Raw genomic sequence first — 20,781 nt, forward strand, 5'->3', positions numbered from 1 at the left:
TGCATCGATCTAGATTTCACGATTAACCTTCACAACAGCTGCTTAAATTCAAAGATAATGATATATAAGTACGCAGCAAGGGTATTTCGTAACACCAGCAATAATCTCCATCAACACATACACGCGCAATATGATGGATCAACATTTTCCCCAACAAACCCTACTGTATAAGTATTTTTTAAAGATTATAAAAGCAGAAAGAATTTTTAATTGCTGTTTCTTCAGTTTTCACAAACAACTGCAGAGATTTGTGTATCTTAAGTTATTTTCAGCTTAATTATTTTCCTGAAATCATCTTTCACAATTGACTTCACATTGCTTTATCTTAAAATCCTTTTACTCACACGTATACATTATGGTGCCATTGACAAATATATAATGTGTGTTTCGCAATCATTTTAAGCCCAACAAAACAATACTTTGTATGTGAATTTTCTATATCATTTTTTGACGCTTTCTATAAAACTTCTAAGGTCAGCATCTTACTCAACTTATCTAACATTGTTAAATCAGAGATGCTCCATTTTGTATTGTATTAAAATCTTCCTTAAAAATAACTTTTTGTTATATGCGATAATGTAAAGAAATTGATAAACTAAAGTCAAATACACAATCAAAGTAGATATAATTTCCTACTGAACTTATTTTTTTTTATATTATACATATACACGGCACTAAAATTTCCCCGTTCCGTGAGGAAACAAAAAATCATTTAAGAGATATATGTATGGAAATCTTTCCGTATTTTAGCACTTTCTATCATCCATGTCCATAGTTGTAGAATCTAATGAGTGTTAATTAATAGTTTTCTTTGGATACTATGTGCTCTAGCTTTATCAAAAACTTATAAATACCTGAATGTTACTAGGGAGTACCTGAATTGAGTATTCACATTTGAAGCATATTGCTGGAGATGATTTTCAGGTTTGTTCCTTTTGTTTATTGAGATTGCTTTAAGCTTGCTATTTATTGCACGGGACAAAAAGTAAGTGCACTCATTTTAAATGATCAGAGTTGTTGGTTACAATGATGTGCCACATATACATCCACATGACAAAGATGATAAAAAGATAAAACTGAATTGTTTGAAAAACAACTTGTAGAGACGTTTATGCTTATATGTGTATATGTTGATAAATACATGTTAAAATAAATTAAACAACGACAGATGTTTCAATCTTTATAATTATAATGGTTATATATAGATGTTGAAGGAATATCAAGTTATTCTAGGGAACATCTCATTAGTCAAGGTATAAAACAATCACGGCAATGATAGTGCAACCAAATGCCTTCAAAGGGTCTAGGCATCTCATATTATGCATGCATCATACGTCATAAACCATTCCAAATTCTTATCAAAAGTAAAGGTCAAAGCTAGGGAATGACTCAGGTCAAAGCTAGGGAATGACTCAACTGATAATAATGACACTAGTGGGTTTAGAAACTGAGATCTTCCAATTTAAGACCCCGACACCATAGAACTAGGAAGTGGTGTAAAGTGAAAATTACCGTAGTTCTTAATAAATGAAAATAGTAATTTAGTCTATAATAACTCTATTATCAAACCAAATAACAGATCACGAGGTTTTAAGGTTTCGTTAGTACGAAGACATTAGATGAGTGCATCAACTTTTTTGTCAACAACTACAGTTCTACTCTTTTGGGGCAAGGTTGATTTAATGGTTTTATTGTTTTGCTATTTTTCTCGGTGACCAATTTTGATTTTCCAGCTCTCCATATTTTTACATCTTTCCTTTGACCATTCCTGCAAAAATGTCTTTGAACTCAACGAATTGAAAAACAAAATCATTCTATTGTAAAAATGGTGGTAAACATTCTTTTTAAGATTTCATTTTTGAAGCATTTCCTTGGCAGATATGGTCTTATAAACAAATGATAACCTGACATGAATTACAATAGATATCACATGTTCTTCCTAGAGAACAAACAATTTTTATTATTAAAAAATTAAATAAACAACCTGCATTGTAAAAAAAAATGTCATAAAGTCTATGCATGATGCGAAATTTCGAATTTACGCAGCGGGGAAAAATAATTGCAATTTTAAGTAGAAACAATAATGATTTGGTGGCTTCTGTCATTACTCCTTAAACAGTTAAAGTTTTATTCTTTGGGAACTGAGGGTATATAAGTATTAGAATAACAATTTAAACTCTGACATGAAGTCTGAATGAACACTTTTAAAAGACATGTATTTTATTTTCTTTACAAAAAAAGAATACAAGAGAAGAGAAAATGCCTAAAAGATACAAATGAGTTCAAAATAAGTCATTTGTTTGGAATCGTCACATTTCTACTTAAAAACTTTGTCTATTGTGTTCACCTACGCAATTTTATTTCAAACAAACCAATTTCCCCCACACATATTACTGATATTGGATGTACTTATGATATACAAAATAAAACATGAGAACAATGTAGAACAAAAAACCAAAAAACGTGCGTGTTAGGTATACATGTATGGAGTGTATTCGTAGTACTTGAACAATTTCAAAATTAAAAAAAGATAGATTAATAAAACGAGTACATTCTGTATATTCATAAAAATGAGAAGATATACGTCAAACTAAAATTTAGAACAAAATAGACGAATATAGAAATCTAACATATATTAATATGTAATAGATACGGTCTATAATAAATACTACAGAAACCAGAGATACATTATTTTGACTAGCTTTAATGTACGCTTCCAATTAATATATACATTTATATATATAAATCTAAAGTTCGAAATGTACTAACAATCCTTTAATTTAAAAACTGGATGTACATTATCATCCATGATTATCACAAAGTTGTGAAACCGGTTGGAGAAAAATGTAGTTAATTAAATATATGTATATAAGTTCATCTTGTCGTCATATCAACCAAAATGAATACTAATTGAGAAATTTGAAATCTGTTTATTATTTATTTTTAAATATGAAAATGTTTGTACCAGGCAAGTGGAGGCAACAAGGATCCGGAAAGTTGTCTCTTTTATCTTGTTTACACATCATCCGCAGACTCGAGGGCCAACACTTCAGTTAACCACAAAATGTCGTATCTCTTACCATCTTAGGAAAGTCATTTTAAAATGTTAATTCTATAAGCTTAAAATAACAATTTTAAGTTAAAACAGTACGATCAAATGAAATAAAAAAAAAATGCGGTTATATTTTTTGTATACATGTAATAAACAATACTGTAGACTAGACAGATGTGCAGTGTCCGTGTAAATAAACATTCACACATGTATATACACCTAGCACCCACACGTACATTAGTAGACACGCTGAAAAATCACAACTTTTATAAGTTAGAGTAGATTTAGAGCAAGGCATATTGTATATAAGCTATTTCTGATAATGCCTTGTGCTGAGCTCAATTGTGTTATTATTTGTGTTTCGTTGGGGTTCTGTCTCATTTACTAATACCGATTCTGTTTAACTCACAGTTACAAATATGTATATACTTCTTGGTTGGTCTCCTGAACAATTGTACTAATTCATCATTGTTATAATTTGCAAGATTTCCAAGGGCAAAAACATTTAGCCATGTAATCTAACATATAATTATCGAAAACCTGATTATTAAAAACCTTTTTTAATTGGCAGCAACAGAAAATTAAGTCTTAGGATTATCAGCCTCTATCTGGATTCCTTTTCGGGTTTACCACGCCATTTTATTTTAAATCTTCTGTTGATAAAGTTCTTCAGCGTTTGATTCAGGTTTCGGATTTCCAGATACATATGTCGGTCAACAGACAGTCTTGTCCCAAATAAGAATCTAGTTCATCAGAATTGATAACTTATATGTACGTAGTTGTAAACAATTTTACAGTTAAGCTTTATATAGCATACATTGTTAATACAACACAAAGACGAAACAATAATCAATATTGTATACATGTATAAGGAAGACGAATGTTCGGTTTTCACTGTTTTCACATTATTGTTATTCTATTTTCTCATCATTTTGATAAGGTACCATAAAACTGCGCATGACGTCTTTTCGGTTTCATTAACATAAAATAATGAGCATTTTGTCAAATATGGAGTTTAACAATTTTAACACATAAAACATTTCCTTCTAAATAAAATTAATTATCGAATATATACTACAAAGGAAAAATATAAGTACATTGCAAGTTTCTAAATTAAAATTCATAAAAAAAGGACTCAAACTTATTCTGGCAGACATGTAGATGGTTTTAGATTTGGCACAACTTGTTTTCGAAGTAGACAAAGCCTGACGTACTAATTCATAAGCCTGGTTCCTTGGTGACTTTTTTTAACCTACACCTGACATAATTTGCTTTAATTTCTGTAAAGCATATATCATGTATTCCTTGTAGTCAACAAATTTATTTTGACATAGTAAATTATATCAACAACAATGTTGTGCCTTTTTCAGTTCATATATGTTGTACCCGACTCTTATAAACATGAATAAAACGAGGTAAGGGATAAATTCTATCAGTCCTTACTAACTCTATTATTAACCAAATGACAACAATAATCAAAGACATCTTGAGGTTAATAAGCGGTTTTCATCAAGAGACAGGGGTTTATACAAAATGTCTAGTTTTATGAACAAATTAGACAGAATCTAGCAAAGATTTGCTATGTAGACCAAATTCTGAAAATTAAAAAAAAACAACAAATAATTAAGAAATGACATATGACAACCTTTGACGAGGTCACGGACTAAGGACAGATATATGACCATGCAGTGAGGTGGTAAAACAAACATATTTAAAAATATAATTGCGTCTCGATTCTTTAAAAAAAAATTATATATACAAATACAATAAGTTTGTTCTCGATCACCCCATTGCATTGAAAGTATACATTTTTTCCAAAAGAATTTATACATGAAAAGAAAATGAAGACTAAATAAGAATAAAGGCTAAGACAAAATGATTTGAATGGTTATCACTATAACGTATCAATTTTGAGGAAGCTTTCCGTAAACTGATTTGTTATATATTTATTTTGTAAATGTCCTTCAAATAGTATATCCACAATTACTGTACTCCATATTTAGAAAAAGCTATTGCCGGTTTGTTAAACATTGAAACGTTAAACTTATTCATTATAGATAACGCAAATAAAATAGAAAGTAAATTTAATTTAAAGTATTAGTTTCAGTTAATCAATTAAATCAAAACTAATCATGTTATTATTTGTCTCATGTATTTTTATTTTATTTTTTACATTATGTTTGAAAATAAGAATAGTAATTGTTCTGCTCATTTTGTTAGCCGTGATTGGCAAATAAATATCTTGGGTTTTTTTTTTTTGGGGGGGGGGGGGGGGGGGTTGCTGGGGTTCGTATGTCTCAGTCTTTAGTTTTCTATGTTGTGTTTTGTAAACTGTTGTTTTTCTTTTGGTCGTTTCTCGCTTTTTACCACGGCGTCGTAAGTTTGTCCTCGACTTAATGAATTAGATGAATTAGGGAGCTACCATTTGATTTTTATGGGGGGGGGGGGGGGGGGGGAGGGGGGGCTAGAATGAAAAATTTTGTCCTGAATTTTTTTTAGTTGTGATCTCTGTCCTGCCTTTTTATTTTTCACTCTATTCGGTCCTGCCTTTTTTTTATTAGTTTATCCTGAATTTTTTTACATAAATTGTCATCCTGCCTTTTTATTTTGCAAAGTTGCTTATCCTGCCTTTTTTCAAATTTCATCCTAGTAAAAAACTGTAAAGTAACAACATACTAGTTTTTCGGTATCATTTTCATTTTCAGCACTGATTACAAACACGGTAATTGCTAATGAGTCTGATAAAACCCAAATATAGTCTAAAATTATGTCACTCTTTGTGTCTTTTTATTCGCTTATTGTTTTGTAAATTAGGCCGGTTTTTGTATTTTTAGATGTTTCCATTTGTTTCATGAAAGCCTTTTATGTCTTGTTCGATAATTTATAATGCGTATTATTGAAGGCCGAATAGGATGTGTAGATATATTGATATTCATTCATATATAAATATACGCTTTCCGATGAAAATTCTACATTAATAATCTGTAAAACTCTTCCATATCCTTATAAGTATTTATCTGCACTTATGTTCTTATTCAATACTTCAAACGAACATAAAGCATTTACAAAGTAAAAACTCAACACAGTTTTTGGTTATCAGCTCGCCCCGACAGCACAGAAAGCTTATTTTTATTATAAACAATAAACAAATGTCCAATTTGCTGTCATCGACCGCTGCCATCACATATAAACACAATCTACAATAGAAAAATGTTCTATAAGTTGAAGAAAAAATCATTTCGATTTACATACATGTATTTTATCAACTATTTTCTACATAACATACTGATTCACATTCCTATGAAGTCTTAATAAAAGGGGTGGGTGGGTGGGAAAACGAACCTTTCTGTCGGATAGGCGAACCTCGAATGACAATTCTAGATATCTTATTATAATTTTAGCGCTAAAATTCTAGCATGAAGTCATCATGATTGATATAACTTAAACCGGTAATAACTTACTGATGGTCCAATCAAATTAAACATAAACATGTTTTGATTTAAACACACGTGTTAAAAGTAAACAAATACACGTGTTCCCGAGTAACCTTTATAAATACATTTATGTTCTTATTCAATACTTCAAACGAACATAAAGCATTTACAAAGTAAAAACTCAACACAGTTTTTGGTTATCAGCTCGCCCCGACAGCACAGAAAGCTTCGATTGATAAAGAAAGGGACATAAAGAAAAAGGGGGGACAAACAATATAAATTACAATCCTAAATTCTTAGATACTGACAATCTGTTGAGTATACTCTCTTTAACATAACCATCTTTGGCTTTATCACTTTTCCATCTCCCGTGTTTCTTAAACAACCGGTCATCTATTCCAGCTTCTGCCGCGGCAGTAGCTCCTCCTGACCTCAAACTATGTAAGCCAAACTGTTTTTTATCAAGACCTAAACTGTCAAGTGCAGATAACAATAACTCTCTGGCTCTGGTGTAAGAAATATGACTACTCTTTCTAAGTTTGTATATATTCAAAGATTTACAATAACAAATAGATCTAAAAATAAAATCATTCGATTCTTCAGGAATGTTAGCTAACTTTAGATAACGCTGAAGTACATCTACCGGGCATGTAATATTCCCTGTTTTTGAAATGACAACATCTTTCCCTTCTCTATATACATCAGTTTTACTCTTGACTAAATGAAGTGTAAGGTAAGTAGGGGAAAACTGTATATCAGACCTTCTCAAGTTAGCTAACTCGGAGAATCTTAAAAAGCCAGCATAGGCTAATAAACACATACATGCTATTCTTACATCTTTTAAATTACAAGTATTATTAGCATATTTACATACAATATTTTTCAAAATATGCGGTGTGATAGGTTCTTTTTTGACAACTGAATGACCTATTTTTCTATGAGCCCCTTCAAGAACAGATGCAACTAGATTATTTTCACTGGGATCAGCAACGCCAGCTAATTTATGTGCCCATTTTATGGCGTAAAAAGCATCATTTAATTTTGAAACCGATTTTGCAGTTTCAGACAAATGAATTAAATATAAAGAAATATGTAAATGAGATGCTGGCAATGGTGAAAAAGAATATTGACTAGTCCACTTACACCATGAATTGAAGGCATATCTATATTTCTTCTGAGTACTCGCAGCCTTGGACGAAAGAAGGAATTCTGGTAACTGTTTGAACAAACTGCTGAGATCATTATTAGAGGCAACTTGTGAATTAAAGTCTGACCAATGTCCTACTGAAAAAATATCTGAAAAACGTAAAATTGCAATAACATTTTATATACATATACAGAGGACGAATTATTAGCATATTTCAGATTTCTATACACAGTAAAATATAATATATATTCAAATATTTCAACGCCAGCTACAATATCTTTATAGATACTAGGGCCATAAACTGTAAAACAAATTACCATGCCTGCTAAAATATCATTATAGATACTAGGGCCATGTCAAATAAAAAACCAAGCCTGCTACAATATCATTACCGATACTAGGGCCATGTCAACATAAACACCCATGCCTGCTACAATATACATATACTAGGGCCATGTCACAAACAGACCATGACTGCTACAATATATCTATATATATATTAGGGCCATGTCACAAACAGACCATGCCTGCTAAAATATATCTATATATATTAGGGCCATGTCTAAGATGCATCTAGCAAAACAGCCAAAACTGGCGAACCAAACGGTTCAATTCCGAATATCGTATTCTTATTCGAACCTTGCTTATAAATACCATCAGTATTTTTAAACACAATAACATCTTTTACATAATCTTGATAAATCAGATGTTTATCGAATATCAAAGGCCAGAATGCAGCAGAAATCCACTTAGGCACAACTAACGTGCCTCGAGCTTTACAAGCTATAATGTGTTTAATCGATCGTATCACAAGATTAATTGGTGGAACTAGCCAATTATTTTCATTGGTCCAAACTTGAGAAAATGCATCAACTGCTTCAGAATCAGGTTGCCAAAATAAGGAGTTAAATCTCATAACTTTTCTATTTTCGACACTTGCAAACCTGTCAATCGAATAAGGACCCCACATATCATTTAAAAAATTGAAAAATATATGTGTGACTCCCCAGTCCTCGAAATCAACCATTTTGCTGATATAATCAGCCTTTTCATTTTCTTTTCTGGGAATCCATTGAATGTCAATTGATATTCCTTTTTGAATGCAAAATGAAAAAATAGATTTTGCTATAACATGAAGATTTTCTTTCATACTTCCCGAATTAACAATTTTGACACAATTTTGATTGTCAGTAAACCACTTTATAGTTTTTCCTGTGAAACTATTCTTAAAAGAAAAAAGGGCCAACTCTATAGCTTTCAGCTCTCTCCATGTGGAGCTTTGTACCGTTTCACTACATGTCCACATCTTATGGAAAATCTTATTTTCTAATTCAACGGTGTATGCACCAGCGGCAATATTACTAGCATCTGAGTATATGACAACAGAAGATTTACTGTAATGACATAAATTACGATAGTTAATCATGGTGACATTTTCTAACCAGAACTTTAACTCTGATAAAACCTCGACGGGTTTGTACCCTGTAATGGGAATATCCCACCCAATTCTACTTTCAATTTCCATGTAACAGAACTTTGACATAATTCTAGCCACATTTCCGATTACGGGAGTCATAGAAATAATTCTACCTACAACCTGAGCTAAAGATCTAGCTGTAACATAGGGAAATTTAGCCAAAATTACATTCAATGAGAAAATCAAATCGTCAACTCGACGTTGAGTAATAGATAATTTGTATTCTTTCGAGTTCCAAACTATTCCCAACCATTCTAACTCGGTAACAGGTTTAAAAACAGACTTCTCCTCGTTAATAAGGAAACCAGCATCAATCAAAGACCTTTTTACGAAGGACGATTGCTCATTACATGTATTTTCATCTGGACTCATGCCAAATCCATCATCTAAATACAAAACAACTTTTATACCGTTTCCACGCCAAAATTTTACTAGTGGCCTCAAACATTTAGTAAAAATGTACGGACCGGTAGTAATTCCGAAAGTTAAAACAGTATAGCAATAAAATTGACCTTCCCACTGAAAACCTAAGAAAGTCTGTTGCTGTGAGCATATGTCTAAGTGAAAATAACCAGATTTTAAATCAAACTTAAACAGATACATATCTTTGTCAAAATATTGTATAGCTAACTTCCAATCCTCAAATTTTATTTTTTCGCGCTTTATGTGTTTATTCAATTGACTCATATCTAAAATAAGTCGTTTCTTACCGGACTTTTGAGTAGCAACACTCAATGGATTTACCACATATGGTTGAAAAGGCACTTTAATTACGCAACCTATTTGAACTAAATCTTCAATTGACTTTGTGACAAATTCAGTATTCTGCCGTGCTGATCTATTATTTCTGTGGTACATTTTAAAAGGTGTATCTATAAATGGAATAACATAACCATTTTTTATTGTATCAAGCACAAAAGGACAAGCACCTATATTTTCCCAATACTTTACATGACAAGCTAATCTACCTTTCACCCCTTTAAATTTATCATATGACTGACAATTTTCAAAATATTGAACTTGATCTAAAAAAGACTCTATATAATCGTTATCAACAAAACATGTAGAAAATTGGTCATTAATAGTGTCTAAATACTTATCATTCACAATGACTGGAGAGTGACGTGCAGGCCCTACTTTACTACTTCTGGTAGGTTGTGGAGTTGCTGTTGGATGACCTGAGACTGGCGAGAAGAGGACAGTTTTTTCTCCAGTGGCCTTGTTGCTTGCAGTAGTGGCACGTGTCGATTGAGCAAGGCTCACGCCTTGCGAAGCTCCCACGAAAGGGCTGTTGCTGATTACGTTGATAATGCTGAGCGTAAGCAGGGTTACCATAAGATTCCGCAGGTTGTTGACGAGGCGGATTTTTTGGGTAAGGTTGCTGGCGAGATTTTGACTTCTCCTTGGAGGTACGGATAGCTCTGGTCTCAGCTTGTCGTATCTTTCTCTCATCTTCAGAATCTGAAGCCACGGCATTGGATTCGTATTCCCTAACGGTTCCCCAACCAGCAGGGGAAGCATCAGCTATGCGTATTTTCTTATTACGGCTTTTGATCTTATCAGTTATGTCAAGAACTAATCTATAGGCTTGAGTATTGGAGTTAGGGATGAATTTTGAAAGTTTATTAACAGTGTCTAATAATTCCTCGTTAAAGGTGTACTGAATTCTGTTTCCTTCCCCCTTAAATTTTAGAGTGACGTCCTCCTTAATTTTTCTCTTAAGGCAATCTTGTTCTTGTATGAGTTCAGATTTCAACTCACCTAACTTGCTGTCTAAAATTGTCTTAAAAAGCTCTACAGTATCTACCAAATCAGACGACTTATCAGCTGCTTTATGAATATTAGGTGGCGGTAAACTATTATCTCCTTCGAGTAGTATGTCTTCATTCAATTCCAGACGTGGAGAAGATTCGGACATTTTACCAAGTGGCGATTTAAGAAAAAACGAACCTTTCTGTCGGATAGGCGAACCTCGAATGACAATTCTAGATATCTTATTATAATTTTAGCGCTAAAATTCTAGCATGAAGTTATCATGATTGATATAACTTAAACCGGTAATAACTTACTGATGGTCCAATCAAATTAAACATAAACATGTTTTGATTTAAACACACGTGTTAAAAGTAAACAAATACACGTGTTCCCGAGTAACCTTTATAAATACATTGTATATCAACTCTTTAAAATATGTAGTAGATTTTTGATTTTCAAATATTTTGGCCAAGAGCATAACGCAAAAGACTTTAATTAGTGGAACGCTCACCTGATGCAGTAAAATTGGTACCATTAATGTTATGATAGTTTCATGGTGATGACCGATCAGTCATGAAACTGTCATTTGGTAAAAACTGACATAAATTATAAACTATATTCAACAACACTGTTAAACTGTTTCAAAGTATACATCGGGGTTTCATTTTTACTCTTAATTTGAAATGTATTCTTTCACTTATATTTATAATACGTGTTTGTGCAAAACTTATTAAATTAATACAATTGCTCTATTTTAGAAATTATAGGGTAGAATGATATATTTTTTATATGTCCTGGTAATATTTTATTTATTTGTATTAAACAAATTTGAAATTGTCTTCAATTTGAAATTTGTTAAGGTGGATGGGGAGTCTTAATGAAAATCCATAGAATTTTTTTAATAATTTGTTAAAATGTAGTTTTTATCATGCTTTTTTCCAAAATATAATAAAAAGTATGGGTCACCGGACTTTTTTTCACGCTACAGGTTGTGCAAAATTGTCAGATTTTGTATAGATTATGCATGGAAAATCCAATTTTGTGGGATAAAAAGAAAACTACACCATAGAATTTTAAGATAAACTGTGAGAAGATAGCTCTTATAACATACTTTCAGATAAGAAAAAGAAAAAAAAGTCACCGGACTTGTTTTCTTGCTACATATTGAAATAGTTAAATTATCAACACTTTCTATTATAAAAAACACTTTATCTGAGTTATCTCCCTTATCTGGCAAAGTTGAAAAAAATGAATCAAAGAAAAATATTGTGTTTTTTTAGAAAATACAGCCGTACATATGATAAAACACATAATTTTCTATATTAACATAAAAAGTCTTACACATGAATTACATACTACTCTCAAAATTTGCACATTTCATTAAAGATCTAGACCAATTGTTATCTGCTACTTCAAAATCCAAGATGGAGGAAGACGCCCCAGCCACCTTAATAACCATTACCTCACAAAACAATATGATAATTATTGCTTTAACCACCACTATAACTCCTACTTATGCTATAGAGTTGAAAATATAAAAGATTTGAAAAAATATGTTTGGTAATTGGAATTATTTTTTACAGGCAATTGATTATTAAACGTCTCAAATATTGTAATGATGAGTCTTGTTTACACGAAACGCCAGTTTGATGTACTAAACTATAAGCCTTGTATCTTTGAGGACTTTTATCAACCACTAAAACAATACTACTGCTGAAGAAAGTTTCGTCCCCAAGGGCATCATAGGTATCATGATTACATGAAATTCATTTAAACGATCATTTTCTGTAAATTATTGTTAATAAAGTTTCAGATTTCAATCGAAACCCATAGATTTTTTTACCCTAGCCATATAAGGCTTAGGCCAAATTTTGTACAACTTTTTTGAATTTTTGGTTTTAAATCCTCCTCGCCGTTTTTATTGATTTGATCTTCCGAGTTCCTGCTGTTTTTATTCAAGAGCCACATATGAGTTCTATGTAGACGAACCGTGCATTTGGCGTACATAATTGTAAGCCAGGCATGACCAGCAACTAGCATTAGGCTTCATTTTAGAGTATCTCTATTTTAATATCTGATAGACAATGTGCAATAAAAAAACAATAAGTAAAATAGTCTTTTCATAATGACAATTTTGATTTTTTTATATTTTTTATCGGCTGGAATTTCCACTTGATATGCATTTGAATATCACGTGATTTTAAAGTTTGATTTGCATATCATGTGATTATCTTATTTACTTCCTGGGTTTATAATTAAATTTGTATATACAAAAACCTGCTGAAATTGTATTTTATCTTAAAGAAAAAACTTAAGTGCCTTATACTGGGAAATCCAAAAAAAAATGTCTTGAAGTAGCTTATCTCAACGTTTATGCTACATTACGTTTTTACATCTTAACAGATGCTTAGGGAAGTATTTGGTTATAAACAAAACATGACAGAATCTTTTCATACTTTGACAAAGTAGTAAATGATCACGTATGTCAGTCTTCGCGAGACTTCTGTGTCGGCATATAAAGTCCAAATTTTGAAACATCACTTTGATTACCCATTTGTCCGACAAGAAAGTGAAAACCCTAAAAATGTAAGGAAATAAGTCATGGAACACATATTTTAAAGATTGTTTGTTCCAAAAAAAGAGTAAAAGTTGATTTTAACATTACAAAAAACCCTAGCAAAAATCATTCTGTTTCCTATAGATGACTTTTTGTGTTTTCCGTCGTCGACTTGCTGTCTCATTGAATATAAATCCAAGCGATTTTAATTATAAATAATAGAAATAGTAAAAAGTGTCTTTTTAATTTCTATTAAAACATTTGGAATCTGGAATTAGAAAATACTTGAGAAGTTCAAATATGTAACTTTATCCCTAGTTTGTGTTGTTCTAAATATTTTAATAAAGATACTGATATTTAAGTAGGATGCTATCGTTAGTTTTGAAGATAATGCAGGGCGAGTATGTTTGTACTAATATCAACTGTTGCAATATATCTGATAGGTCAGTTGTACTGTATCTATACATTAAACGACTTATATTTGTTTGATTTTTTTTAGTTGCAAGTAGGTATTAAATTTGTATGGATGGTTTACCAAGTCCTCAGCTACAAGTACAAATTCTACCACTCCCTTCAGGACTTTAAGATTGTACTACTGATCTTACATAATACATCTGTATATAGAGATTAAAGTAACAGCTACGAAATACCAAACGAACAATACCAAGTAAATGAAAAGTAATATAAGAATATAGAAGAAGACAAGGACGTTGATGCATAGACAACCGCATGTCTTTTAACAATGAACAAAACCCATACCGTATAGTACGTTATAAACTGTCCCATTGTGTTCAAATGTGAAACAACTCGAAAGGGAAAATCAAACGGACTGATTAATGTATGCTAAATACAATAAACTAAAAACAAGTGTGACAGACAGCAACCTACGATAAAAATTAAGGCTACAGTAATTAACCGATGTTCAAATCTCGTAAATCGATTAAAAAGAGACAAACCAAAGTGACAAACAAGAATCGCATGAGGTTCAAAAAGACAGAATTAGCTAGCCATAAAACCAGGTTCAACTCACCACTTTTTCTTAAAATTTCCTGTACCAAGTCAGGAATATGGCAGTTGTTATCAAATAGTTCGTTTCTATGTATGTTGGCGTTTGTTTTTGTTGCAATTCAGTGTTTCTGTTGTTCCGTTGTTTTCCTCTTATAGTTGATGTGTTTCCCTCGGTTTTAGTTTGTAACCCGGATTTGTTTTCTCTCAATCGATTTAGGACTTTTGAACAGCGGTATACTACTGTTGCCTTTATTAACAGACAGATTCTTAACCTTAGACAGGCACATAAAGAAGGTGGCGATGTTAATCATGCTTGTGAGCGCTCAACCCATGCACGTTTTATATGCTGTAATTAATTCTACGTTACTGAATTCAATGATCACGACACGTATATCTTAAATAACTTTCACCAGGTACGCGCTCGGCCCTTATTGTTTTGTATGTAAAAGACATATCACGCAGTGTTGTATAAAATCACAGGGTGTAACCTGATTTTATTTTCAGTATGAGTCAGAGTTCATTCAGACACTTGTCAACAACAAGAAGATCAAAGAAGCCACATCATCTATTTTCACATTAAGATATATTGATGATGCTCTTTCCATTAACAATCCAAACTTTTCTGATTGGGTTCCATTAATATATCCGCCAGAACTAGAAATTAAAGAAACAACAGACACGGCTTCCTCTGCCTCATTTTTATACTTATACCTCGAATTTGACATAAGCGGTCATCTCAGTACAAGAATCTATGACAAACGAGATGATTTTAATTTTGAAATTATTAATTCCCCCCACCTTAGTAGCAATATACCAACTTCACCTGCATATGGGATATACATTTTCCAACTCATTCGATATTCAAGAGCTTGCAGTTGCTACTTAGACTTTGTTCAACGTCACCAGTGTCTAAGCAGAAAGTTGATGAACCACTGATATGTCAAAGAACGTCTCGTCCTTTTTCTAAAAAAGTTCATCGGAAGATACCAAGACCTTGTTGATAAATATTCTATATCAACTTCACTAATAATACACGATGGTCTTGAAATATAGATTCTAGGTACTGACGTTATTTATTATCTTAATAATGTGTTATATTATTCTTTTATTTGTCTTTGTAAATCATTACTTTTACTGTTTAGTCTATTTTTTGGTAATATCCATTTGACGTGGCTCGGTACTTGTACATCCCGTCATTGTGTTGTGCTATGGTAAATTTGTGTATTCTTGTCTTTCGTTTTTGCTAATGTGCTTTGTCTTTATGCCTTTTTGTTTGTCTTTGTTGACATATTTGCTTGTTTTTGTAGTGATGAAGATTATAATACAATGTTGACTGCTGTACCTCTATTTTTGACATTTTTACCTATTATGGCGGTTTGTTTTGTTCACACATCGTTGTCAATATAATGGAATTTTATGCGACTGTCATACAAGTGAGAGGTTGAGCTAGCTATAAAACCAGGTTTAATCCACCATTTTCTACATAAGAAAATGCCTGTACCAAGTCAGGAATATGACGATTGTTATCCGTTCGTTTGATGTGATTGAGCTTTTGAATTTGCCATTTACTTAGGGACTTTCCGTTTAGAATTTTCTTCGGAGTTCGGTATTTTTGTAATTTTACTTTTTACACAAAAAGATTACAATGTGTTTTCTGTTCTTAATTAAATTGCTTATATTGATAATAGTGTTAACTTTTCATTTTTAACAATTATAAATCTTATAAATAAGTGCATTTTACACTTGTCAGCTTATTATAACAGCCTAGAATGAATAAGTGCTACATGTATATAATTTAAAAGATATGTATGATTGCCAATGAGACAACCCTCAACCATAGATAAAACGACGTAGAAGTTAACACCTATAGGTCACCGTACGGCCTTCAACAATGAGCAAAACGCATATCGCATAATAAGCTATATAAGGCCCCGAAATGACAAATGTAAAACTGTTCAAACGAGAAAACTAATGGCCTGATTTATGTACAAAACAATAAACGAAAACCAAATACGATATTCAGTAACAAACGACAACCAAGGAATTACAGGCTCCCGACTTGGGGCAGGTTTGTACGCCAGACGCGTGTTTCGTCTATAAAACACTCACCAGTGACGCTCGAATCAAAAAGTTAAAAAGGCACAATAAAGTACAAAGTTGAAGAGCATTGACGACCCAAAATTCCTAAAGGTTTATTATTGTTGCTGCATGTGATATTATCTGGACTACACATGACTATGACTTCATTTAGATTAACACAAAGATAGAACTTCATATCATGTAATTTATATTTTCTGAACATGCCACTATTGTGTAAAGTCTGAAATTCATTTCACAGTAATTGATAAAGTGATTGAGCTTTGTTACCGCTAGAAAAAAATGGTTGGATAATTATAAACATCAACATAATGTTCTGTACAATTTGTTTTTTTATCTCAATACGTTTTGCTCTTTCTACTCATGTAACATTGTATTATTTCTTAGAATAGGTTATTCAATACGAGTTTTAAGTTTAAAAAATATCATGTACATAACATTGTAAATTGTGATATAAAAGATAGAGGGGAAATCTTTTTTTACTTTAGAGTATCATTGAAATGTCTTAAAATGTAAAATTAGTTTAGGCATCTGCCAGCATCATTTCTTACATTGTGACTTTTCTACAAACTCCGCAATAATGTCTATAACAATTATTGTACAAAGTGTCAATTTATGCCACGTATTGGGATTTCCATTGATTAGTTATTTACATTTTTAGACATTGAAGCGATTCATATTGGAGCAGATTCAAATATCATATGTACCCTGACACAGTTACTAGGTCAAGGTGACCCTACCTTTCGGCTGTTTCCATCAGTTTTTTGTTTTTTTACTTTGATTAGTATCGTAGTAATGAATTCATGAGATTTGAACATCGGTAATTTATTGTCTGTAACTTGTTAAGGATCTTTTCGATTTTGATGCTTCAAATAGTTCATCTATATGACCTCGCATACTTTTGGACTCGAGTATGTACTAAAACATTTATCATTCGCATTGGCATCAGTATCTAGCATACGTGTATTGTATAGTCTTTCCCCAAACAAAGAAAACATTATTGTGTTATGTTTGATCCTAAATGATTCCTTGTTTAAGTATTAATGTAACTATTTTCATCGTTTATTTATCATGTTTTAAAATAAGAAGATGTGGTAAGATTGCCAATGAGACAACTCTTCATAAGAGGCCAAATGACATCAATAATTTAATATTTAAGTGTCTCTGTAATTTTTGGTGAACTTAGAACTTTTATATTTATGTCCAATGCATAAAATGTTTAATACGTCTGATACCCTACACCCACTTCATCTATTTTATAGGATTTCAAGCAAACTTTTCAAAAGTGAAAATATATGGAAACAGTCAATATATAGAAGTTCATAATAAATATATAACGTATTTGTAATATAAATAATAATTTGATAAGCATATTAACTCAAATATTAAATTCTCACTTAAATTGAGATATACAAAGTAAAAATTAATACTTAACAATTATCAACTGAGTTTGATAAAACTGTTATAGAAATACACCGTTGGCACCCTAAGACAAATCATTGATTCAATGAATGTTAATACATTTGGTGCGTCCAAAGTCAGAAGAAATGCATCTGAATCTGTTGCATATAAACACCAGTTTACATATCATTCCATACTCTTTTCTCAGTGACAATTGATTTTCAAGAACAGAAATGTATTAAAATCTTAGTTCAACGGGTAGATGACCATGTATTATCTATCATTCTGTAAGTGACCGACTTACTTAGACATGTAAAAACCGCTTACGCATGCAAAAGAGAAAGACAATACCAAGCATATAATTACAAACCATAAGTCGAAGAAATAGGAGTATGTAATACACATATATGTGATTTGTAGTTTCAGTATTTGGTACTATCATCTATCACAACTAGTAACAGTCTTTTTATATGTAACATGCAAACTTGAAATCTACTGTTCTATTCCTGTCTCTTTTATCAAAGTTTACAGACCTGTAAAGTGCTGTAAAATGGAATGATTGTTCACTGCACGCAAATACAATTATCAAATCTTTCTAAATGTTATTGAATGGGCCAATTGTTTGTTTTGCTAATGCATAGTGTATTCGTAGTTAATAAGGGGGAAACATTCGATGTGCATACTGATATTGTATCCTTCTTGCAGAAGATTTGGCAATTTAGATCGAATGTGTTCCATTTTTAGCGACAATTTAAAGTCGAGGATATGACTTTTTTAATGTTTTTGAATTTATGTATTTCTCTTCAATTGTAGACACGACATTCTTATTGAATAAATATGTAATTTTCGATTTCGCAGATACCGCACTAACATGACCACATATTAACACATTGGCATACATCTCCATTTTTATATTTGTGTAAAAGATCATTTGAAAGTGGAAAGTTCAGTTTTCTGCATTGATATAACGTTGAACATTGTTGATCGCTAGACACAGGTCATCATTTTATAGTTCATACAATTTCCTCAGTTTTTTGTTTTGTCTGTTTTCTTATTTTGTGTCTTCTTAATTGATTTATGATGTTTGAACATCGGTAAACTACTGTTACTTAAATCTAAGGTTAAATGTGTGTTAGCAAAGAAGGATTAAACTGTTTCTTTTTTGCACAATTAGCGATCCCCGCTAGTTATAAGATAAGAGATAAGATAAATTTTATTTTCAATAGAGGACCCATTATAGGCATAATCAGTACATTGATTTTTTTATCACACAATTGCAATAGACAATACACAAGAAAATAAAAAATAGAAATACAAATGACAAAAATCATGAAATATAAATTAATTAGTAAACCAGTATGTTTAGTGTTTATTGACCATGCACCAGAAGCAACATCACATCCATTAAAAAAAAGCTTGTGAGTTAAGTCTTTTCTCGTGGCTGATGCATATGAACAAATATTATTGTTGTTCATATGCAGGAGTCACAAAGGGCAGGTGCTTAAAGGACACTCAAGCCAATACACAGAAATATGAAAACTTAAACCCTTTACAACACAAGCATAAACTAATACTTAAAAAGAATTACTATATTATAGTCCTCCTTGTGGCTAATGCAAAATAAATAAGATTAATATGTAGTTATCCAAATGCAGGAGCCACCAAGGGTTATATGTTTGCAAATATAAATTAATTGAAATTAAAGACATTACAATTGTATTTCAAATATCAAAGTTTCAATTACTATATATATTGTAAAAAATTCAATAGAATATCGTTTAAGTGTATATCAAAATTAAACAACAGGATAGAATTAAATGATATTTTAAAATTTTGAAAGAGTAGATAAATGCCCTGTTCATCGTTATCTTGCTTTGAGTTTTACACGTGTTTCAAAATGGTTATACTTTCTTTCTTCAAAATTATATAGTTTATTCTTAAAATATGCTTCTAACATAAATTGTGTTACAACAATTGTGCTACAAAATTATAATACTTGTTACGTTATGACGCACTGTTTAGAATAGTTTACATACATATTTTTTTCATAATAATGGAAATCGGTAGGACACAAGTTAAACAAACTTACGCAGTCTTCTTCCTATACAGATTATTACAATATTTATATTATTGCAATATTAATAATATTGTTATCATTTAAATTATATGAAATAAAATTACTTCAGATTGAATAAACATACAGAGGATGATGATGATGATGATGATGATGATGATGTGTATCTTCGAAACGTGAAATAAGATTTCAAAGAAAACAAGAAATCTATCTCATTTAAAAAAAATCCGTTAGAATTGTACAATAAAACGTGATACAATTATCCTCGTTTGAAACTTATACCAGCCAAAAACCGGAATTTCCACTGGACATTAAATGACTTAAATTTGTCATTTATATATTTTAGGGATAGTTGAAAATAGTTATAATTATAAAATTACCGATATATTTCATCCTTTATTTTTTACAAAAAAGTATTGAAAATTAAAGAACCAAAAAGGTAATTATCATGATTATGGAATTAAACACCTGTTAAAACTTTATAAATCTGCACCATTGCGTGACATGTGAAGGTGAAAGGTTATCAACTTTTGCCGATCCAGTTTTCTATATCCAGCGTTATGATTAAATAAATGAATGATTTATTTTATAAAACATATTATTTACAATATTTCTATCCTTTTAAATTTGTTTTATATTTCCAAATAAATTTTCTTCGATAGAATTCTAATATCAACACTGGTATAACTTCAACTAGAAATCGACTAAAACTTCATATAATTTTGTTATATTACTGAGGTTATTCAGGTCCTAAATTTTACAACAATTTGATAAGCAAA

General features: G+C 31.3%; 1 protein-coding gene across 1 annotated transcript in view; it reads left to right on the plus strand.

Annotated features, from left to right (window-relative positions):
• Positions 1-772: 772 nt before the first annotated feature.
• The window catches only part of LOC127704508 (Friend leukemia integration 1 transcription factor-like), a 57,804-nt gene continuing 37,795 nt past the window's right edge, over positions 773-20,781 (plus strand). The window contains exon 1 of the mRNA XM_052208604.1: positions 773-924. The gene's annotated coding sequence lies outside the window, so the exon portion shown is untranslated. The remainder of the gene's footprint in view (positions 925-20,781) is intronic.

The sequence above is a fragment of the Mytilus californianus genome, unplaced genomic scaffold (assembly GCF_021869535.1).
Source record: "Mytilus californianus isolate M0D057914Y unplaced genomic scaffold, xbMytCali1.0.p SCAF_6, whole genome shotgun sequence".
Taxonomy (NCBI): domain Eukaryota; kingdom Metazoa; phylum Mollusca; class Bivalvia; order Mytilida; family Mytilidae; genus Mytilus; species Mytilus californianus.